We start from the raw sequence: 25,054 nt of genomic DNA, 5'->3' as shown, positions 1-25,054 counted from the left end.
ATCAGCATTCTGACTCAAATATTCTCACACCTGCACTAACTGGGTCTTTAACATTTTAAAGACCCCAGCTTTTTCCGCACAATGTTTTCTTTGCTAGTATTTCCTATTAATTAAAGAACTCAACTTTTTATTCTTTTTCCTATTCCCCCACTACATTTTAAAAATATGTTCTTTAGTAAATTTACTCAATAATGCACCTTCAGCTTCCTTCCTTCTCAGTTCTACTGCTGTAAATTCTGTTCCATGATGCCTTTTCTGCTTTTCCTGAAATTCCAATTTTCACCATTCTATAATTTGACAGCTCCCAGTGCAGCTAAACCTACAAAAACTTCAACAGATGCTAAGAAGCCCTTCTCAATAACCATGATCACAGACCATCTTGGTAATTAATCACAGACATCTGCAGGCAAGTCTATACTGAATTGTTTTCATAAAAGTGTCACCACTACTCAATCCTTGAAATTAGGGAACTCTTTTTCCAAAGTATGAAATTATTATTTTCAAGGAGAAGATTCCAGAACTCCTAGTCCATGAGCATCTTTCATCTTTTCTTTAAGGTCTCTACACCAGTCACTGATCAAGCCAGTGTTTAATTGGTGATGCTAGAGAAAGGCTGCAGTTTCCATTTTTAAAGGACTGAGGCTTTTTAGCTGCCAGAGCTGATCTGTAATCCGGGATAATGAATCTCATCTAATCGGTGTCAGTCTGCACTCCTCTACATAATGAACTCAGCACAGTGGTGTATTAGATGTTTGGAAATAAATTACTTTCGTGTTCTCCCCATCATACTGAAACTTCAAGCACAGCATATTCCAATGACATACCTGAAGGCTGTCATTTTCAAACTCCACTGGAATGTAAAACAGAATTGCAGTTAGGCAGTATTTAAGCCATAGTCTGTATAGGATTTACATATTCACATTTTTAAAAGATGTTTTTAAAAAGGTTCTGTGTGTACCTTCAGAGAGTGACTTAAAACATGCAATCAATTATGTCCATGTGCTGGTTCATGCTCTTGTAAGCCCTAAGTGGGTGACAGCCATGCAGATCAGCTGTCCATGCCAGCAAGTGGCTGCTCTGTGCCTGCACAGCAGAGGTCCCCTGCAGGCACAGCTCCAGCATCCACATCAGCCACATCCTGGGAAAAGAGCTGTGGTGCACCAGCAAGGAGAGGGTTTGGACATGGAACTTCAAAAGTCTTCTGTTGTCAGACAGGTAGGTTCTTCTGTGTCCCTCATCAGCACTTTGTGTGTCCACATTTCTTTCTGTGTCCTTGGAACCACTTTTGTGTCCTTGCACTCTCCTTTCTGTCCTCACACATCACTTTTTGTCCCTGAACACCACTTTGTATTCCTGCGCACTACTCTGTGTCCCTGGAAGTGTTCTGTGTCCCTGCAAACTCCTCTGTGTCCCTGCACATGACTTTGTGTCCCTACGTGTTGCCCTATGTCCCTGTAAACCACTCTGTGCCCCTGCACACCCTCTTGCGCCCTGCAGTTTGGGTGTCACATTGACATGCAGAACATTCTCCTCTGAATAAGCTGGGAAAGGCATCATGTACTTCTGTCACCCCTTCCCACAATTTCTTTTCTTGATGCTTGGAGAGCAAGCACCCTTAATGAGATCTCATGTGAAGTCCAACTCCGCAAACTTAGCTTTATAGGCGTCAAAATTCTGCTTCTGGGCTTGTGTCTGATTTGGCAAAATTTATCCAAAATCAAATAATTATTTTTTGAAGATATAACTGCAGATGCACAAGACTCATGGTGATCAATCACCATCCCTCCAGATGCTTAGTTATGCTTTAACAATATTTTTTGTACAAGTATCTAGTTAATAATGTTTTTATCTGGCAAAATAACACAAAGTTTTACCCTATATCAATGTCATATAGATTTTTAGTAATGTTGGGCTCTCTAAGGCTTTGGCTCCAAAAAGGGGGGGAAATACAATATAATTTTGAATTATTTGATACATCCTGAAAAAAAATTATTTTGAGGTTCACTATTTTGCTGAGAAGTTTATCCACATTTTTATTCAGAAGAAATGTTTTCCTTATTCCTCCATCTGAACCTTTGAAAATATTTTTTCCCCCACTGACTTAGTAACAAAGCTGTTGGCAATGGTAATTTGTGAATTCTATTAGGAAACAAACGCTTTTAATGAAACAACACTAATGCTTGTTAAACTTTGAATACACTCACAAACTTCAGAAACTGTTGCAAGCACAAGGGTCACAGCAATCTGTGTAGGATGATGTCCTGTCTTGACAAAAAACCAGGTGGTTATGGCTGACAAAATATTAATGATTGTGGCTTAGCAGTCCTTGCCCTTTAGAGAGAGCTTTTTGTATTGCATTTTCTATAAATGCTCAAGGGTCCAAAAGGTTTGTGCAGAGTGCAGACTGTAGTCTCAAGGGCACTGGAGGCTCTGTCCCACTCTGTCCTTTTCCTCCTGCAGATTTCTGGTTTTTCTATTCACCCACTGGAGCTATCAGCATTTCTGTAACTTATTACCAATAATCTGTGTTGCTCTCCCCTTAGCACTTCTGCATTTTGAGAAGATTGTGCACTATTTCAGCAACTCTCACGGTCCTATTTGGGGTCAATTAATAAATCAGGTAGGCAGAACATAAACTAAAATATCTCATATTTAAAATATTACAGACTTAGACTGTAAAATATTGCAACCTTAAACAGTCTACATTTTCCCTAGTTATAGAAAAAATGCAATTCAGCCTGATAGAACAACGCTATTTCTACAAATTGACTCAGGCACAAAAGCTGTAGGAAGCAAGAACAATGAACATAATCTCCATAAGATCTGAGGGACTGCACATACAGTCATGTGGTTTGATTTTAATCACAGGACACTGGAACATGCACAACATACATGCTTTGGTGCTAATGAGGCTTTAAACCCACTTCCTTCATATTTCTTCCCCTGTTGAACACACATTGTAGGAAGAAAAGTGATTAAGAGATAATATGTCTAACAGCTTACCACACTGAAAACAGTAACACTGACAAAAACCCTAGTTTTTTTTGTTTTCCTAGGGAATGACATTATGCAAATAAAAACAGTAAATAGGACAATCAGAAGTACTAAGATATTTTTCTAGTGCTTACAGAGAAGTTTTCAATACAAGCACTATTCTTGCAAGCCATTTTCCCAGTGAAGGATAAGTTTAGCGCTCTTTAGATTTTGACAGCCTCAAATGCACTCTGTTGCTGCTTGAGACACTCAGAAACCCTCTGTGTCTCCTTTCAAAGACAGAGGCAGGAAAGGAAGTTGAGGCAGGACATAAAAAATGAAGAGCGGCTTTCAACTATGGATATCTAATCTAGGTCTGAAAAAGAGTTTAGGTCAGAAGTGTGACGTGGTGATGTCATGCAGCTGTATTTGTGGACAATGACTGCACAACACAGAAAAATATGTCAGCTAAAGAAGAAAGCACACTCAGAGCAACTTAAAGAACCAAACCAGAGCTGTCATTCTAGATTATAGAAAAACTGTGTAACACCTGTATATCTGTATCTCTTTGTTATTCAGATACAAGCAATAAATTTACACTAAAGCAGGTGCCACTGAGATATTTCCACCTGTTATATATTCTTGTTCTTACATGAAGCTAACTATAGGCATTACAAGCCACTTAGAAGCTTCAAGTAATATATTTAAAATTAATTGCTTCATTTCTCCATACTCTTATTTTTGAGGAGGACTCTTCAAAGCCACCATCAGTCCCCCTAGGAAAAAAAAAAAAAATCTATTACTGAATAACACACTGCTATGATGTACTTACTGCAACATCCCTGGATTTACCCTTATGGCTGCATTTAGCTAATTAGAGTGCTTTTTACCTCACTTTTCTTTGGTAAGCCTTTCTCTAGCAGCATAAATGCAAAATTTATCTACAGAGCAAATTTGCCAGCAGTAAAGGAGTAGGACTGGCTCCTAATTGCAGGGTGCTGAAGTGTAATGTCTGTGAAGAGGAGTAATTAAAAGTCTTATATTTCTGCCTTCATTGCTCCAAAAGTAAAAAGCAAAATACACCTTCCTTTGGCACCATCAGTTTTCTAACACAGAATTACTATGTCCTTGAAATAAAAACCACATACAGGCAAAAAACCCCCCAACAATCTGCCCCCCTACCCCCGACCAAGCAACAATAAAAAACAGAAGAGGGAAATTAAAAAAAAAGGATATATGTACTTCATATACCTCTTAGCTTTTACCAAAGGGCAAAGATCACAGACCTCACAAACATCTTCACTAACATCTAAGTTTACTGTGGGAATTGATTTGCAGTGTAGAGTTACAATAGCAGAAAATTAAGTACATTTCCTGAATTATTGCCCCAGGGCAAAACCTCTTCATTTTAAAATATAGGGTTTGTGCCATTTTGTGTCAGGAATCTTATTACTGATTTCTCAGGGTGTGATATCAGTCTTTCATTTTTTGTTCTCTGGGGAAGTCAAATTAAGACAGAGTTCTTAAGAAGTGGCATATTGGCCTTCTTGAAAGGTAAACCCTAAGTATTTAAATGTACATGTGCTGCAACTTCTGACATGGTCCATCTCCTCATCTTTCAGCAGGGTGGGCCTGGCTACAGGAGAGAAATCAGAAACTGCTGCTGTTGCTGCAGAAATGCTGAGATAGCCTGGCCATATGGTGAGCTCTGGAAAGGGAGAGAGAAAAAACATTCTTAAAAGGTCACCCTGACTCAAAAGACCCGCGTTGTTCTGGTTGATTCATCTGGGTCATGAAACAGCTCCCAGGTGTGGTCACAGGGTAGGTCTCAAGAGGTAGGAGAACAGGACAAATATTATGAAGTCACACTCAGCAAATACTTCCATATGTCATGATTCCAAACAACATTCTTATTATTTACTGCTAATCCTTCCTCTCCTCTCAAAACAAAGGAAGGAAACAGGACAGATGGAGTTAGGATATTTCTAGTGTGTTTATCAGCAGGAAAACTGATGTACATTTACAAATATCCCTCTTGCCAGTCACATAAGGGAAGACACACTGTATCATTTGCACCAATCAGACATTACCCCTTTGCTGAACTGACACCATATTGCCCCTGCTTCGGAACCCACTGCTGACCCACTGAGCTCCCACCCAGTTGTTCAGTGCCCATGAATTCAAACGTGTCCCCTCCACTGCACAGCAGCACGGTCAAGAGCAGACAACTCAGCCATGAGGTCCAAACACTGCCAGGAGCTGAATCCATTCTCCACTGCAGCACAGAAGGCAAAACACCTCATCAACACACAAGGACTGAATGTAGTACTCTAAAATCTAGGTGCATGATTTTTAGCCAGAGATTTTCAATCCTGCATAGCAAAGATCAGTGCATGTTGCATTGCCGTTATCAGATCGCATAGGAACGAAAATGCTGTTGTGGGCCACAAGAAAATGAGAGAACCGTGCAACGTTGCTGTCCAAAGTGCATTTTTTCCCTTATTTCATTTGCACTTTCAAATACTGAGCTATTTCCCCCAAATGGTAATCAAAAGAAAACCTCCCTTTACTTTGTTTAGTAATAGTGTTTTTCCATCATCATAGTTTCTAGAAATCTGCTTGATTTCCCAGACATTGGCATTTACTGCAGCCTTCTGTCTCAGAAAGTTCTAATGGAGAATGTCTCTTTTTACAGAAGATAGGATCTTGCACTGCAATTCTTAATGGTTTATTCCTCAACCTGTGATAATTTTTTTATGCCACAGAATTAAAGTGTTTTGAAAATCCCAAAACATATAATGCATAAAAGAATGCTCTGTATTAAGTTTATAATCAGTTGTACTAATTCTCTGGAAGGTAAAACAGAATTATCAGCCATGTCACAACACCACCTTTCCCTTGTATTTGCCCAGTATTTGAAACTCCAAAATCTAGACCACCCTCAGGAAGTAAGGGCATGGCACAGTGATGCTGAAGTGCCCTCTGATGAACAGAGTATCCCTGAGACCTTAGAAAAAATGAAAATCTATACAGAGGAATTCCCAACCATTCAAATCTGAAGAAAGATATATTTGCTGTAGCACCATGAAGATAAATTGCAAGAGTAATCAGTCTTTGATAAAACTGTTAAAGCTATTCAGGGCCTTAATGAGGTCCCAGCTTGTACTTCAGCAATGATTTCACCATTTATATGACGTATTTTATACGCAGTTACATAAAATTGAAAGTAATTACAGAAGCAATCCTGGATTAGTACACCATGGCTCAATTGGCTCATGGCATTTCTTAAATGTACTCATTCACTGCAGTCACACTACAACAATTGCCTACAACAATGTAGGCAGCAAAAGTAATTACCAGTTATGAGACTTATAGGGTCACTTGTTGATTTTCATGAAATAGCACAGATTCTGTGAGCTATGACCCAGAAGACTTCATCATTCTAATTTTTTCCCCTAATTTATTTTTTAAAGCAAACTATAGCCACAAAAGACTCTGATTTCCAGTGTATCAGCAAATGGGCTTAGCTTAGCTTCCTCCTGAAATTAACTACTGCTAACCTGCTGCTCAACATAGTTTTGTAAGTATTTAGAAAACATAAAATCAGCAAACTTCCCATTTAGCATATCACACAATAAACCACCCTGTTTTCATCTTCATTCCCTTTCTCTCACCAAAGGGCCTAAGAAATTTTGTAAGTGCACCACATTTTTTTCCTAATGGAGGAGCCCTGCATTCAACATATTTTCTAGTTATCAGGAAGGTCTAGTGCCTGTGTTAAAAAAATGAAGAGGTAGCTTGTTTCCTCACAGTTTGCACAAATAATCTCCCTGAATATAATTTAAAGATGTGAAATTATTTTCCAGAGTTTCAAATCTACTCCTATCAACTGCAATAGAAAGTCAGAGCTTCATAATTTGCCATCAGACTGGATTTAATTTGCAAAGAGTTAACAGTAATTGCCTATAAAGAGAGATTTAATTAGGGTAATTATTTTGGGTAATTATTTTGCTGCCTGGGTTATAGTATTGTAGTCTTTTTGATAATAAAAAACACTGACTATGGTAAATGAAAGCACCTTGCCTCTAGTAAAGTAAAAGGAATGAGGATACTACTAAAAAAAAGAAGAATCCTGGCTTTCTAATTTCATTAGCCCCTGATCAGAAAGACGCATCCCATTAGTCTGAGACAGGAGTGCTGCCCCAAGAGGCATCACCTGAAGAGAGGGGAAAGTTCATGTGAGAAGCATGGTCTGCTCTCAGGGCAGGGGAGAGGAGGGGGGACCTTGGCAGGGACCAGTTGCAGCCCCAGGGAGGCAGAAGGCACAGCACCAGTCTTCCAACCTGGGACCTTCTTGGAAAGTTCACCATTACATGGATCGCTTGTAAACAGAATGACTTAAGTTACAGAAACTGCAGAAAATACTGTTATTTACAACATGGTTGCCTATAGTAGGCTCACAGTCTTTTGGCATTTTTCTATTTCTTTTTTGTTTTAATCTTGTTTGGGTTGCTTTTGAACATTTGTTTTAGAGGCTTGCTGTGGTGTTGTTTTGTTTTGCTTTTTTTCATTTATACTCAAAAACTTAAATTTGTAAGAGCTATTAATGAACACGCAAGGTTATTTTTGTACTATAAGTACTAGAAATGGGCAGTATACAGCAGTAATGTGAAATTACTCCCATTTACTCAAACACTGCAGCAGGGCTACACAAGTTTATAAGGAAAATTGCTGCTCTCGTTGTGTTGCATGAATTTATGCATGAGTTAAAAAAAAAAGATTTTGTAGTTATTTCAAGTAATTTTCATATAAAAAAGTGAACACCATACTCCATACAGTAACTGTAAGATGTATAATATTATTTCAGCCATGATACTCTAAAAGGGCAAACTGCATGAGAAGACGTTATTAGATAGACTGACACTGTGGAAAAAGCAGACATCTTTTAGTTCTGTCTTCAGATACTACATCAGTAAGCTGATTATATGGTGAAAATGCCTAAGATTTTCTTGCAAAGACCATTTTACTGAGCACTAGAAAATGTTTAGCAAATGGCAACATTTCCAAAATTGTCCGTCTTACTAATTTTTTAAAACCTATACCTCTGTAGCATACATTAATCTTACAAAGAACCAATTCTTCATCTTAGTATTGAGTTGAAGTGATTGAAGATGTTACAAAATCAGGAAGAATTTGGTCAAAGCACGTAAGGTGTCAGCAACCAGCATAATGTATTCTGACAGAACAGTTAAAACCTTCACAAGCATCAACAGAATAGCCTCAGACCAAGCTTGGCTCTTTTCAGACAAATTTTTGTTCCCTTTGGCATTCTCAGGTGTAACCAAGGAACTATTTATTTTCAGAGAGGAGAAAAAAGTGCAAAAACTCCAATGTCAGTTCAAGGGAGTTTGGAAAGATGTAATATCGCAAAGTTAAGACCAGGACCTGAGACATTAAGTATTAAACACCTCTGGCTAATTTTAGCTCGGCAGAGTATTTACATCAGCTTTTGGTAAAACACAGGACTTTGAGTAACTCTTCCCTATTAGCAGACTTATCAGATATCTCATTGGCAGAGTCTTGCTCTACTTGCTTTACCTCCCCATTTATCAGACAGTTTGTGATGCCAAAGGAGTGCTGAATACATTTTCTGAACCATCAAATTGCTTGTCTGACTCAACACAATTTTTTTCTTTCCCTTTGTACAGAAACAGTGAGCAAAACTCATCTTATGAAATGTCAGTGTGTACCTCCCCAGTAATTATCTGAATTCTCTTTGCAGATAACAGAGAGCAATTGGCAGTTTTGGAACATGGTTCATTCTGTCCTAAGGGCATTTTGAATAAGTCGGATATAACATGATCTGGAAGAGTTTTAACTCTGAGCACTGACAAAGCTTTATATAGGTACCTATAAAGGTAGGTGTCTTTGATAGGGGAAATTGCTCCCACCCTTTCTACGTACAGCAGCCCATAGAGCAATGAGTTTTTGAATGCAGGTCATGGCAAACTCTTCTCAAGACTCTGAAAAGCAGCAAAAAAAGGTCACCATGGTACCTGTCTCCCATGATCCAGAGCCCTTCCATGTCTTTGTCAGTGAAGAGCATTGGAAACTCTCTTGATGTGGTCAAAATGAAAATTTTCATGGATCTCTCAATCCTCTCCCTCCCCATGTCACCCCAGACCAGTGCAGACTAATGTGTGACAAAACTGTTCTGAGAAAGCAGCTACACTGTGTCATAGGGCACACCATCCCTTGAAGAACAAGGAGAAAGAGCACAGGGAGAAAAAACCCTTTGGGAGGAAAAAAAAATAGAGAAGTCTTCTTTGATGAAGAAATGGAGAAGGATGTGTATAGATGTGTCTATATCTATCTAGCTATCTGGAGATGAGATAGGCAGATATCTAGACACTGAGGGAGGCTGAGGAGGGATTGATGCTGAAGTGAGAAGACAGGCACACAAAGATAAGGTGGTGAGAGGAGGAGGTGGTGGGAGTGTGCAGAGTGGGTCAGCAGACATGCCAAGAGAAGAGCTGCATAGTGCGAGAGGAAGTGAGAAAAAGGAATTCGGAATAGAAGCAGCAGCAAATAGAAAATAAGCATGTAGGCTCATGGTTTCAAAATTTGGGGACACAGAGCATGCAATGACAAAAAAAAACTTCAAAAAACCAACAAAAAACCAAAAACAAACAAAAAACCCACACACACACACAAAAACCCAAACAAAAAAAACCCCACCACAGCAGATAATAAGAGCAAGAGAGCAAGAGAGAAACTGCAGGTTTGAGGAGAATAACTGCATTACTTTTCAAGCTTACGCAATGAGTAATAGTACAGAGAAGCATAAAATGGAGTGAAGAATACATAATAGCTTAGGACTTTAATTTTTTGACACCTTAATTTGATCATGAATATCTTAGAAAAAATGCAAACCTTGCTGGACATAATTAAATGCGATGCCATTTTTTTAAGGTTCAATGCAGCATCAAAATTGGTATGAAACACAGCTGTGTAGACTTGCTACACCCAATGCCATTTCAAATATTACAGATTCAGGAATTGAGGGGAAAAAAAATTTAACTGTGCAATCTGCATCAAACTGCATATCAAGTCTCGTGCTTGCATGTGGGCATAACTCATGTCTCACTAAAAACTGGTCTAAACAGGTCTGTGCCCTTTATACACACCTTGTGTAACTGACCAGTCTGTGGTCTGACAGATTCTACTGAGACTAACTCACAGTATTCAAATTTCAACCCTGAAGAACCACAATCCCTAAAGAATATCTGTCTGTATGTTCTTCATATGAAAGTAAACTCATTCTGTAAGCTGAAAAAAACCCGTTTTTAAAAAAGAACGCATAAAGTCAACATATAAATCCACTATAATCTTCTCCCTCAAGCTCATCTTCTTTTGTAAAAGCACTGAAATTCCCTTATGCTCCTCTGTGTAAATGTAAGAAAAAATAAACCCTTTTTACTTGATCTTTTACTATCACAATAGATAAGTAGGTGCATTTTGCCTTCTTGCAGTGTCTTTACCTGCCTACTGCTGTTCTGTAAACGTGAGGTTATTTAAGTCAACCATATAATGTAGTTTTAAGTGCTCTTGCAGCATATCATTCAAATAAGCATGTAACTGCCTCCACTATTGCTGCTTTTGATCAGCTACAGTTTTTCTGCCATGGTGATGAAAGAATACATCTTACAGCAGCTATCAATCACTCATGGCATGGGATCTCATGGCCCTAGGCAAATCTTAGGCGCACACAACAGGCTATACAGGCAACAGCTAGGAAAAAGCCCTATACTCATCAAATCTTATTATTTTAAAGAAAAACAAACCCATTAAACAATTACTGAAGAGTTCTAGTAATGGCTTATCCAGAGATAAGTGACTGAGTGACAGGAAAAGTATACTGTACATTCTTCTACCACAGGATTTGAAAAGAGCTACCTGTGCCAGTTTGTTCACCCCTTTTACTCTGTGGGTTACCCAAAATTGCAACCTTCTATTATATGTATTTTCTCTTTTTAAGGTTGTAATTTCAAGAAGCTCATTATGTCACAGACCAGTGGCTACAGTAAGAATGTCATAGCTGATTTCTAAAAAGCCAGCATCTGCACCTAACACTGACATGAAAAAGAGTACTTTTAAAAAAAGAATAAAAAAGCCCCAGACATTCTAGAAAAGCAATGTGAAAAATACTTCAAAAAAATTGAAAAGTTCTGTGTAAGTAGAGAATTACAAAGAGACAAAACATTGATATTTTCTCTTTCCAGTTGCTTCATTAATGCAGTATGATGACAAATATGGTCTTTGTAGAAAAACTATGTCTATTTATAATGATTTCCCCTACACCTGTGTTTCCAAGAATAACACCTTTCTGGGAAAGGGGTATGACCCAATTTTCTTTCTGACAAACCATCTACTTCCTTTTTTTAACTCTAGTTATCCCACAAGTGTTTCAAGACAAAGCTCTTTCTACTTGAGCAACATGACCTTTTCTCCAAGCTAGACATGACAAAAATACCAGAATTCTTTAAAATACTTTCAGTTCACACATCATTTCACCAGGTATGTATGAATCAAGTAATTCATGTGACCACTATTATTGGAGGGTTTATACTCTGCTTTTGCCAGCCAATAAATTCTTTTCTGTAGCTGGATTCACAGACTCAAATCAACTCCTCAGCTCTCTCCACATACCACTTAAGGGAAAAAGCACTGTATTTTTAGCAATCTTCTCTTTTCCTAGCCACTTTCTCTTAGGCACAAATATTCTTCTAACCAGACTTTGTTACTAACTTGATGAGTGAGAAAGGCTACAGAAAAGATTTTGGTATAGAGAACACTTCTGCTTCTTACCAAATTCCTCAAGATAACCATGGCAATGCATGCTTCTTCCCTCAGTAAATCATCAGGACTGAAGAGGTTAGCTGTCAGACAGAATTACAGCAGCTACCATTTCAGAAAGTTTCTTTTATAACTATGCTCTTGCATTTGAGAGCAGAAGTGAACCAGACTATCAGAAAGTACATTTTAAATTAATGTTGCTCAGCACTAACTAGGCGACTGATTCGACTCTGCAACCTTTTATCTGCCTTGTTCTAAATTCTGTGCATGTCTCAGGCAGACAGATATGGGGTTTAGGTAAAATTCCAGCAGGAACATAACTTTTGTGTGTTGGCAGAACACCACAAAAATTTGGATGGATGAACTCCCCAACCTCACACCACATTTCTTCTTCAGTCAAGAAATTGCAAAACAATTGGAAAATGTATCTGAAATGGTAAGAAATAAATTAATGAGTTTATGAGTTGTGGCATATATTTTCCATTTTTCTCTTCACTGTGCCAACTGAGAGGAGCAAAATGAGAATCCAGCTCTTGGCTCTGCATTTCTACATTAAATCCAAGCATATGTTTCTGATCATTTTTCAGTCACAAGGATCCTGAGACTCTAAAATAAATAACTTTATATTAATCATGTTAAGGGGGTAACTAAAATGAACACCCTTCCTATCCAGCATTGACATTCCAGGACAATACATAATGATTTTATTTTTTAAAGAAAACATACTGGAGGTTCTCTCATCTTTTACTGTACTGTATTTAATTTATTATGACAATTTCTTGTTCATGTCGTCAAGCAGTTATGAAACAAAGGCTGAGTTACTTCTTTAATTCAGTGAATTACATGAATCATTAACTTTGTTTCAATCATAAATTCACAAAACAGTAGAATGGATCCTTATTTAGATTGCTTACATTTCTTATGACTGGGAAAAGATTAACTGTGCAGCAACTCATTAGGTGATGCCTGAGTTCTGCTGTGTTTTCAGGCAAAGGCCAAATACTTCTGTTTATTTATGTGCTGTAATGCACAAAGCTTTTTCTAGGTCAATAGCAAAGAAAATTGAATTTCTTGGCATTGGTAGAAAGTTGTCATTTATTTTCAGGCTCTCTTCCTTTAAACAGTGCTATCAAAGAAGATCAAACATTCAAACAAAGATCCAAATATTCAAACAAAGAAGAGAAAGTCCTCTATTTTTGCCTAAAGTCTGTGCCTCGCAGTAATTTTCATTCACTGGAAATACAGCACAACTTCAATTCTGTTAGCTTCAGTCATTTCAGTAACAGCTCTTTTTTGCACCTATATTTTGCAGTATTTTCATAATGACTATTTACTACTGGCCCTTGAAAGGTTGATTCAAATTATTTATGTATGCTTTGTTAATTGCACGTATGTTGTCACAAGGAGTTTATAATCCAATGTTTCAAACATAAAGTTTCAAGATTCTTTATTGATATGCTACACAGACCTTGCTGTCTATGTTTTTGTATTTTGGAAATTAAAAACAGTTCTCCAAGTACCTTGTGTTTTTCCAGCAGTAAAACAGAAGCAACTGAGACATAGTCAAGCTCTTGTTTGTCTGCTCTTGCTTTGATGAAAAGTTTCTTGATATTTTTTCTTCATTTTGCTTCACAGGAGGAGACACCTGCCCAAAAACTATTTTAATCAGCCTGTTCCTGAAGGACTGCCTCCCATGGAAAGTGACCAACACTGGAGCAGTTAATGAAGAACTGCAGCCCAAAGGGAATAACCCATGCCCAAAACTTTTCACAGTGTTTTAATTAACTGAATGGGTAGGGGTGAGATAAAGCACCTTGATGAGTATGTGCCCCTCAGCCAAGCTCAACTAATCCCATCAGGCAGATTCAAGCACCAGTCTTCAAGCACCAGTCTTGTTCAAGCTTCCAGCAGAAACAAATGGTATGAAATGCTGAACCCATTTTAAAACATAAAATGATCGGCATGAAAAGTTTTATAAAATCAAGACTGTAAAAAAAAAAAAAAAAAAAAAGGTGGAGTTTTGAGGTACAGAAACAAGAGACAGAATGCTGACTGAGACAGGATCTGTTCTTTCCTAGAACAAATTTTTAACATATAGTTTATATCTAAATCAGGTGATACCTGTTATACAAAAGACTGAGCTTCAGGTTTGGAAGTTGGTCTTATGTTTGATGCAGAAAGAGCTTCATTCAGCTCTGGAAGTCAAAACTTCTGTCTTTATATTGCAGGAAGATCTGGAGAAGATGTGACCATGCAAAATTCCCAATTACATAAATGCTTTTCAGGAGGGAATGTGGGGAAGCCAGTCAAGCCTGCAGACTGTAAGCTCAGACCTGTTAACCTTCACAGCTCCAGAAATGAGAGTGCCTGCTGACATGAATGCTTCTGAGGATGGAGCCGGAGGAAGGCTTTGCAAGAGGCTTCCCCTTAACTTTGAACTGACGCTGCTGAAGATGGTGCCAGAGGTCCTTGTGCTGAAGGTTAGCACTGCCACTGGCAAGGGAACCCCCACGTTAGGTGACACAAGTGGCTGGCAGTCACTCCTGGTCCCTTCTGCAGCTTCTCCCCCAGTAGTTCTAAGGCCAGATGAGCTCAGGCAGGTCAGGTGCTCACAATGCACTGCTGCAACTAAGGCAAACAAAACTCAGAGTAACTCCGTGAAAACAGACACAGGCTACAGCTTCACCTTTAGAGAGGCATTTGATTCTGTAAATTCTGCTCTTCTTGTCTTATAACACTTCTCTGCTTCACAAACTCCTTCCCAGGGCCTCCCATCTTACTAGCCATGGCCTTTGCCGTGCCTGCTGCCTTCCATCTCACACAAGCAGCACCAAACATCCAACGCTCAAATTCCATGGTCTCTGGCGGTCCAGTTATAAAGCACCAAAACCAGAAAGAGCAGCAACAGAGCAGGAAAGACAAATGAGCAGAACTATTGCTGACCAGCAGAAACCCAGAACTTCTGGAATTGAATACACAGGCTCCCACTGCCTTTGGTTGATTGGGGTTTTTTTGGTGGTGGTGGCTTTGTTGTGGGTATTTTTCTTTCCCTGAGACTCATTTGGGATAGCCCATCTGACTTTCTGTCTTCAGAGCCTGTGGCCTAAACCCACCCCCACACTGACTGCTTGATCCATGTCTCTGTGGGTTCTGCCTGTCCAGTGGACAGGGAGACCATCTCTCCTGTCACACAATGCTTTGAGCAGCATTAACGTTCTTAGACTTGGGCTGTACACACCAGTAACAAAAAAGTAAACAATAACACCAGAAAGGCAGAAGATTTCTATCCAAGCATGAAGCTTATTTGTTGAAAACATATCTTGATGTAATAGTTTTCATTATAATTCAAAGAAGTTCTTCTCCTTTGCTTGATTTCAATTCCATGGCAGAATATTTTATTTCCACCTTTCTAGTAGTCACTGCATCTCCAGAACATGTTATTGCATCAAGCCAACAAAAGATTTAGTGAAACTGCATGATCTATCCTACACAGGTTGTTAGACTTGAATAGTACATTGACACCGTTCACCTTGAAACCACAGTGACTCTCTCCTATCCCTAAAAAGAATTGCAGCATGTATTTTTCACATATACCTAAGCTCTGTATCATCATCTTGGATGCTACCAGAGCCTGCAAACAAAACACAATACAGACATGCTCAAATATAAACTCTGACTTCACATTTATGTAAAATATAAATCTGTTCACATACTGAGTCCTACAAGCACGTATCATCATCCAAACTCTCTAGATACATTTCATTTGCAATACCACAACTGGAAACTGTGAACATCCAACAGAATTCTGTTCAGTTCCTCCAAATGTGTAGAGAAGAGGAGAGAAAAAATTTGGATTTGGGGGTGATAAAATGCTATTAGCTGAGAAGAATAGTGAACTTACTGATAAGAGGCACTATGAAATTGTAGCAGCATGTCACATATTATTTTGCAACCAAGAAATACTCAAGACTAGATTAAATGAAGCAAGATTCCTATATTCCCATTAAGAAACCCTAGCAATAAAAGACAGAACCAGCTTAAATGTATACTTGTTATTGTTTTGCTGGTAGGGTTGTTTCTCTGTTCCTCCATGTGGCCACCCATTTCAGGTTAAATTAAAGACCCAATAGAATTCCTACTTTAATTCCCATGAGTTTTTCAGTATGCAACACATATGTGCACCACTAAGGGAAAGCTGTGGCTACACAAGGCTTTTGTTTGGGCAAAACATCTCCTTGAATTTACAAATATGTGTGGCACAACCATCTGTAACAAAACAAACAGCAACAATCACATTTTATTGCCATAATATACCCTATAAACAAGTCATAAACTTATTCCCTGAATCAGTAATAACTAATGATTAATAATATTTGACCGTTATTTTTCTGCCATAGAGATATGGACTTTAAAATATGCTAGCTCATTGTTTTTTCATTTATCATTCAAGCTAAATTTTACATTTGAAATTTAATTTTCCTAATCACTGAAAGAGTATATTTCTAAAAGATTTAATTGCTCAGATGTGACAATCTCCCATCCTTGGATAATTTATCTTGCCCAAGAAAACTAACTGCTATTACACAGGACTAGACAGAGCAGTCAGATTTAGTCAAGTGTTCAGTAGATAAGTTTAACTGCAGTGAAACTGTTTCAAATTAGTGAGAAATAAACATCTAAAACAGAAAACCCCAAACCAACAATAAGAATAATTCCAGGGAAGACGCAAAGCCTAACAAGGCTTTGGAGATAAGGCTGGTTATGGAATGAAGGACCAGGCATCTTGGGCTGCAATAGGGAAGCATTGCCAGCAAGACAAGAACATGGACAGTGTGTGATTGCACATCAGTCACTAATGATAGTATATGGAAAAAATAGAATAACTGATTTTGTGTTCTTTGCAATCAATATTCCACAAGTTCATATCACCTATGTAGTTTTTAAAGGTTCAATTCTTTTTTTTGTTTCTGACATCTTCTCATTTGATGGCATGCAGCAAAGTATAACAGAAAGTTAGTACATATTTTAGCAATGAGATTGGTTCAGCTTAGGAACCATGCAAGGCACAGAAAACGTGGTCCTGGTCAGGATTAAAATGTTATTTACTCACTATAAGTTCAAGTTTACCAGCTGTCAACATACACTGCATCAGATCACATACCTGTGACACAATATTTACAAAAAGAAGAGATGCATCCATACATAAACTTGATAGTTCTATGCAGCAGAAAACAAGTCAATACAGGAAGCAATCGTGTTATTTGACATATTCTGCATGTTGAGAATCTCCAAATAGCAATATCTTGCAAGTATCTAAATTTCCATGAAAAAAAATCAGCAAAAGCCAATAGTGTGCAAAATCATAATATTTAATATTTTTAATTAAAAATATTAAAAAGTAACTTTATGTTTCATAAAATGTGTTTTTTATTAAAAGTATGTTATCAGGTAGTCACAAAAATAAGAATGGCAAGACTATGATACTTCCCACCACTAGGATGTGGTGTAACTTAACTTTCTCTCAAGATAACTTGATTCAGCGAGAATGTCTGAGAAGGAAGATAGTTGACATTTGACTGCCTAATTTCTGATTCACCTACTATAACTGTGAAGACACAGAAACAGTAATAAACAATGACAACTAAAACCATGGAGGAAATAAACACATCACATATACTTTGGCTTTTAATACAAGCCAGTAACATGCCGCAGATTTTCCTTATGCAAATACAAAAGTGCTGGCATGAGAAGTAGTCACATCAACTGTGCAGCTGATAAATCTCAGAAGACAGATTAGAAAAATATATATAGATATCCTAAAATGGAAACAGTGAAAACTATTTGAATGCATAGATGGGTGGTAATTGAAAATGACACTGCAAGATGTCAAGTGTGAATGAATAAAATAAACTTTCATGGAAATACAAAATGTCTCAGATACAAAGAATACTTGAAAAAGAACAGGAGTTACCCCAATTTCAGAGTCACACATTAGGTCGACACAGTCATGGCCATGTTTTCCCCACAGTATAAATGGAGGAAATGCAAATTACGATGGTAACAATGAAGTTCCTTCTCTCTTGACAGCTGTCCCAGCTTGCCAATAAAAGTTGTTACTTAGTTTACAATACAGACAGTCAGATCACAAAGCTTCTGCCATGTAAACACTGTAAATAACTGTTTTAGAATGACAGAAAAAACTTTGAAGATCAAATTTCTCTGTCAACATTCTGCAATTTTTCTCTCTGCATCTTCTGCATATGCAAAAGCAAGAACCATATAGTCTTTATTCTATGGGTACTTGAAGTATTTCACACTTCTAGGATGATTTTCCCATTTTTACTGCTAGCAAAAGGCAAAATGAGACTTAGCTGAATGTACCAAACTATATTTCTGAAGAGAAGGTGCTTTTAATCTGGCAGTGTCCAGTATATTTGATCTGGAAACTGTAACTGACTTTTCTGCTGCCAGAAGAAACCAAACATTTGGACATTAGCCAAGTTTGAAATCAGGTAAGCATCAGAGAAAGAAAGCAGATTTTATTCCAGTGAGCACACTGAAAGTGTTAGCTCTGAGTCATAATGAGAGGTGAGGAGATGCAGTGGGACAAAGAAGAGCTCCAAAGCCATTCTCACACTGCTACCATTTGTGTGAGAATGCCCTGTTACAGTTCGCTTACCATTATGAAGAACATGTGAAAAATTTGTCCCTAGGCTCAAGCCCACTCAAGCTGACCTTGGATCTAAGATGTAAGGTGGTATGTGAAGTTAGAAAGAAGAATGGCACAGATGAGAAGCCATTCTAGAACTCTGCTTCTCAGTTGACATCCCATCTCCCCTTTCAGATTTCTTTGCCTAAACATACTACAAGCTGCAATTTTGAAATTAACTCAGGGATGGTGGATTCAGTCTCCCTTTGACATCACATTGGAAATCTCTTTTCTGTCATTTCATTTCAGATAGAAAACCACCAGAGCAACTGATTACATGACAAACAAGAGGTCTGGCATCACAAGACAGTCAGAAGAAGAAGCTGACAAGCTTCTGGTAAGACTGAGCAACAAAGGTTCTCAAAGTGAAAACAAGCCAGCAAAAGGAGGCAGAAAAAGGTAATATGACCACGTATTTCATCTTCTACTTTAACCATTAAAAATAGCATTCTGTGCAGAAATAAGAAAGGCAAAAGTACATTGTCAAGTTCAAAGAAAAATGCCAAGAGAAGATAAAAATGTGTGACTAGAAAGAAACTCATACATAAAAAACCAAACAAAAACCTGAAAAAACATGTACCCTCCCCCTCCCCCACCTTCAGAAGAGTTTAAAAGTTATGTAGAATACACATCTGATGTGATCAGGAAAGAAGTAATGGATAAAATCTGGAAATGTTATTAGAATTACTAGTTATATTTAGCACACACACAGGGAATGCCAGAAAAACTGGTGTTATTAATACCACAAGAACATGCATATTTTCTAGCTAGTTACAAACTTTTTGTCTATTATTTCTATAGAAAGCAAACCTACTTAATTTGTACATTTGCATGTTCTATTGCAAGTGAAAAGGTTAAATCATTTCTCCACTGGAGAAGTACGTGGTATTTTGGAAATCTTTCCAATAGAATATAAATTGAGTTTTCATCAAAACAGTATAGTGAGCTAAGTATACATGTAAAATAGGAAGCTAATTGATTTAATTAAAAATAGTTTCTTATGCTGCTTTCCAATGTCCCACTCTGCATTTATTTGACCTCAGCAAGGACTCAAAAACATCACTTAGAGAAACCCAGGAGGAAGGATATGATCTTATTACCTGTGATTCCCACATCTCAAACACTAGTGAAGTTCGTGAACTGTTTAAAGAGTGATAGCTTAAACAGGGGACAAGTCAAGATCTTAGAGAAATACAGACTATCAACTGGATTTTGGGAATATGATAATTCCCCTACCACAAAACAAAGGCTACCTTCAATACAGGACTCAAAATCTGCAGGTGTTGACACTTAATTGCAGGAATTTGGCAGGAGGTAACATCAGAGAGCTTAAGGACTCTTTCTGGCTTCAGGCTGTACTAAACAGATTGAAAACTAAAACTCACTAGTACAGAAACATTAACAAAACATCAGCTTTCTGCAATTGATTTTCATTTTGACAGCATCACCAACAGTTTTCTGCTTGTCAAAACTTCAGCCAAAGAAAATGAGTAATTCATTGCAGCTTATAAATTGTGTTCTGATCATATAAGGGAGATACTTGTTAATAGCTGCATTACCAAAACTAAAGTAAGATAAGCAGAATGCCTTAATTATGCACATCTTCTAGCAAAACAAAAAAGCAGCTTGGAGTAACTTAAAAGGGTAAGGATTTCCACCAAATATGACTGCTGCAGAGGTGGCTATCAAAAAATAATGTTGACTACCAACTTAACATTGGTTAATTTATCAATGTGTGGGAACATAGGAGCAGGCATGGAAAATGCTAGAGGAGGTTCTTCCAAAACATAAACTTGTCTTTTCGATCAAGTACGTTCAGCTGTCACACGATGGGACTTCTGCAAATGCAGCACACCATACAGAAACTTAAATTTTAAAATCAGTTTTCTCAGGCTGGGAGGGTGAAGAAACCAGTAGAAATATTTTCTGTTCTGTTGCAGGAAATAAAGCATTGCTTATCACAGGCATAATTGTCACCAATATTGCAAAGGGATAAAGAAATCAGTGATTTACGAACAGAACAGCTCAGCATACAGGACTTCAAATGTTTCTAGGCTGAAAGGGGAAAAATGGTCTAGGTATGCCATTTTACTACTTAACTTGAGCAAACTGTAGAAAAACTGTTCTCTCACTTCAAATTAAAAGCAAGAACAAGGCTAGACATGGCATTTCTCCTTTGCTTCCACTCCTTATAACCTCCAATTCCAGCCAAATTTTTCTGCCACAACTAGCCACACAGTGCACAGCTGAAATGATCATAGCAGTAATTCTGCAATAAGTCTGATCGAAATAATCTCTAAATTCAATTACAGTCAATTATTCAAAAGTTTGACAAAGTTCTCAGTTTCCCGAACTCTTCCTCACAGCAGTGCCATGTGCCATCCTTACTTACAAGGAAAATAAAACATGCAGCAATCTTTATTTCCCAGTTTCTCTGCTAGGAACACCAGTCCCTTTTCTCTTTCTCCTCCAGCGGCATCTATGACTTTCCTTTTGTTCCAGCGTAAGGCTCCCACACCCTCCACGCCTGCTCCGGTCGGTCCCGCCCCGGCTCCCAGCGCTCAGCACCATGGCCAGCGCCACGGCTGATAGAGAGAGTGGCGTCACCCCAAACCGAAAGCTGGCCTCAAACAGAAACCACTTCTCTCTGCCCTCTCTCCTCCTAGCTGGTAGGTCAGACACGCTACTTATGGCTGCCCTGATGCTGTTTCAAAGCTGCTGTTGTTATTCAATGACACTGCAGAGCACTGAATGAAAAAAAGAAATGTTCAGGGTAAATGTTGTTTGCAGAAAGGAAACAGCTGTAACTTTTACAATTTCATTGTAATGAAGGGAAAAGGACAAGCATCAGTAAATGACCTATGTGTTGTGGTGCTGTCATGATGTGATTTGGACTTTGGATAGGAAGTTTGGTTGTTGATATAAGTGAAGTTTGTGAAGACTCTATGTGAGAAATGAACAACTTCAATGAAAGTTACGATTTATTCTATATGTTATTAATAGTAACAATAATGGTTTACAAATAGTAATAATAATGGTTTACAAAATGATGCTGCAGACAATGCTACCTGGATTGTACAGAGCTGCAATTATTCACTATCTCTGTTTCTGCAGTTTATGTTCAAATGTCATTATGGTCCAAACGTAATGCCCTTGGGAAAAGCGTCTGGGGAGTTCAGAACACAACTGTTACAGACATGCTACATAAATGTACATACAGTGTTACATAATCACACAGTGCTGTAGAAATAAGGGTGACTAATTTCACACTTTGCTTCAAATACAATTTGCTGACATGTCTTTTTATGCAGGGGAGCCTCACTTCTAAAAATGATGAAACTGATTTTGCCTAACTTGAGTTAGGAAAGCTTTATCAACATATCTTACTCACTCTCCTTTTAATATAAGAAACACGTAGGCAAACTCAGCAGTTGAATTTGATTCCGTATCGAAATTTGGTGGAATTATAGGGTTTCTGAATGACAGGTATGTAAATGTTGCTCTGTTTCATATCACACATTTTCTGGACCTCTACTGCTACTAACCCTCCACCCCTCCTCCACGCAGCTTTCTGCCAGTTACTGACAGAAAACATATCTGCAGATACTCTGACTTTTTAATTTTCCTGCCTATTTAAAGATCTTGCATTTGAGTTTATAAATCATTGAAATTACTTTTCTCCTTTGGAAAAAAAAAAAGCATAGATGGAAACAGTTAAATTTCATGTCAGCAGAATCACAAGTCATGCTGAAAAGCTCCAGATGACATGTATTTAAAAGACATCCTTGCAAAACTCTTTAGAAATTAAAAACAACTGACTTCTGGAATAAGACGTGCTCTAGGTTACTTGAAAGTATCTTTATCCAACGCAGAGGCCTGGGATCTACAAACTTCCCTGTTTGATCCTATGACTACCTTTGCAACTTCAGTGGCACCGTGATCTGCAGGAATTGTGCACAAGTCACCCGAGCTGCATCTGCCCCCAGTAAAATGCAAATACTTGTACTGCAATATACTGTTGGGAAAGGCAGGCCTAATTCACCTCATTTCATCAATCCTTACAGTGCCTTACAGACTAAGATTAAGTGCATAACAATAGGCAATTGTTGTCATGTATACTGCAAAGTTTCATTTTACTCAATGAATCCAGGTGCTGATGTTGGACATTTTGTTTCTTCTGTGAACTCAGAGAAAGTGTGGCAGATTTCTACACATCTCCTCTGCAACGCAAGAGTGAACAGAAGGAAAAGTGAGCTCATACTGTTTTATCTGAACATTCTCTACTGAACTGTTTTATGTGACCATGACCTATTACAGCTTTTAAAAACATGTTTGATTTTAACTGTAAGAGGTATATGACTGACTTCAGCTTTCAAGCTCTTTTCAGTCTTCACAAGTTGAGTCTTCAATTAAGACTGAAGAATTATTATTGTTGGTCAAGCACTATTAGAAGGAGTAGGAAAAAAATTCTCTTTTATAAAAATCAGAGATTTAATCCAGGACTTCACAAAATACAAAAAGATCTTTTATCTGTGCTATTCACAGCATTGTTCTTCAGAGCAGAGCCACATCTTTTTGTTCTCTTTTCTCACAAATTTCTATTTTTATACTATAATCCTATCTGCAAAGCCTTTCACTCTAAAATGTAAGCTTATTTTATCATTTAAATCCCCCAAATCTCCATAATTTGACAGAATCACAAAATAGTTAGGGTTGGAAAGGATCTCTGGAGATCATCTTGTCCAATCCCTACCAAGATATAGTCACCGGGAGCAGGTGACACAGGAATGGCCCCAGGGGGGTTTTGAATGTCTTCAGAAGGGGAGACTCCACACTCTACCTGGCCAGCTCTTCCAGTGCTCTTCCTTCCTCAATGGGAAGAAGTTCTTCCTCAAGTTGAGATGGAACTTCTTGTGTTTTAGTTTATGGCCATTGCTCCTTGTCCTGTCACTGAGCACCACTGAAGGGAGTCTGGCTTGATCCTCCTGCCACCCACCTTGGAACCATTCATTAGCATTAGTGAGATCCCCTCTCAGTCTTCTTCAGACTAAACAGACCCAGACCCCGCCTCTCTTCATAAGAGAGATGCCCCAGACCCCTCATCATCTCTGCAGCCTCCCCTGGACCCTCTTCAGTAGCTCCTTATCTTTCCTTATCTTTTCTTCAACTGTGGAAACCAAAAATGAACACAGTACCCCAGATGTGCCTCACTAGGGCAAGAAGGGGAGCACGATCACCTGCCTGACCTGCTGGCCACACTCTTCCCGATGTATCCCAGGATACCACTGTCTCTCCTGGCCCACAGGGCACACATGACCAGCTCAACTTGTCACCCACCAGCACCCCAATGTCCTACCCAGAAGAGCTGCTCTCCAGTGGGTGAGCCCCTAGCCTGTGCTGCTACTGGGTGTTACCCCTTCACCAAGTGCAGGACCCTACACTTGTCCCCGTTCAGCTTTATTAAGTTTCTCTCTGCCTAATTATTCAGCCTGTCAATGTCCCACTGAATGGCAGTACAGCCCTCAGGTATAATTCAAGTGTAATTTCCTCAAGTGAAGAGTAGTGGTTCACCACAAGTCAGTAATTTTCACAGCTACAATCAATCTGATTTTCCTTGTTTCAAATTTAGTGCAACAAAAGGAAACTTATATAAATGTCTAATAAATAAAATAGGTTTTAAAGGAAAGCAGAAAAAAAAAGATTGAAATACAAAAGTATTTTTGAGTCTGCTCCAAAGCTTAATTAATGAGTGCCTGTCGTGGTTTGAGAGGAAATGAGTTTTTGGGAGGTGGTAGTGGTCAAACCAATAGGTGCCCAGATGTGGATATTGGCACCTGGTTTGACCATTGAGGATATGGATCCGCCTCTGAGAACACAGGGGTTAAAAGCGAGAGCTCCCAGGGGATCGTCCCCTCTTGGTTCCGGTGGATGGAAGAGTTCAGACCTCCCCTGCCCAGCTTCAGGCTGGGTGGGGGAGGGGAAGACCACGCGGCCGAGGGAGGTGAGCCAGAGCCTTGGAAGAAACGGAAGGGTGGAAGAACTCGGAGAGGTAGTGGGCAGCCCCCCTTTCTCAGGAGAGAGAGAGAAGGAGAGAGGTGCCAGTGCTATCTTGAAACTTGATAAGCACTGGCCTGGCCGAGGAAGAGAAGGGGGGGGGCCCGACGAGGGGAAGAGTGCCCGATGAGTAGTGTGGGAGTTCGAGATAAGCAGAGACTGTGATTTTAACCCTTCTGTGAGACGATGGAAAACCTTGCAAATGCTGATCCTCCGGGAGCTGAGGGAGGAGAGAAACGGATAAGAAGGAATGCGCAAGTGTGATGCAGAGTTGTGCAAGTGAAGAAGGACTGGGAGAAGTTAAGAAAATCCTAAGTGGAGGAGATGATGGAGTGGCTTTTGGCTGGACTTTTCTTGTATTAGCCATGGATAGAACCTTTCCTGTAATACAGAGACTGCATTTTAGGGGGAGGCTGCGCCAAAGGAGTGATGTGAGCGGAGACGACAGGTGATGAAGTGCTG

The 25,054-nt window shown here is 38.8% G+C and overlaps 1 protein-coding gene and 1 long non-coding RNA gene across 5 annotated transcripts in view; one reads left to right on the top strand and one right to left on the bottom strand.

The window, feature by feature from the left end:
* The window catches only part of CAMK4 (calcium/calmodulin dependent protein kinase IV), a 143,588-nt gene that overhangs the window by 94,222 nt on the left and 24,312 nt on the right, over positions 1-25,054 (bottom strand). The window lies entirely within an intron of this gene.
* LOC119695442 lies at positions 271-23,683 on the top strand. Of its 4 annotated transcripts, none has more exons than XR_005255209.1 (8): positions 271-1,215; positions 8,756-8,891; positions 11,425-11,550; positions 12,167-12,265; positions 13,465-13,749; positions 14,058-14,309; positions 18,788-18,937; positions 21,041-23,683. It is a non-coding gene; the product is annotated as an uncharacterized LOC119695442 (long non-coding RNA). The 4 variants fall into 4 exon arrangements; XR_005255211.1 differs by lacking the exon at positions 12,167-12,265 and adding an exon at positions 2,544-2,620; XR_005255208.1 differs by lacking the exon at positions 12,167-12,265.

The sequence above is a fragment of the Motacilla alba genome, chromosome Z, assembly GCF_015832195.1.
Source record: "Motacilla alba alba isolate MOTALB_02 chromosome Z, Motacilla_alba_V1.0_pri, whole genome shotgun sequence".
Classification (NCBI taxonomy): Eukaryota; Metazoa; Chordata; class Aves; order Passeriformes; family Motacillidae; genus Motacilla; species Motacilla alba.
Note: the sequence above shows the minus strand (reverse complement) of the source record. Positions and strands in the feature narration are given on the sequence as shown.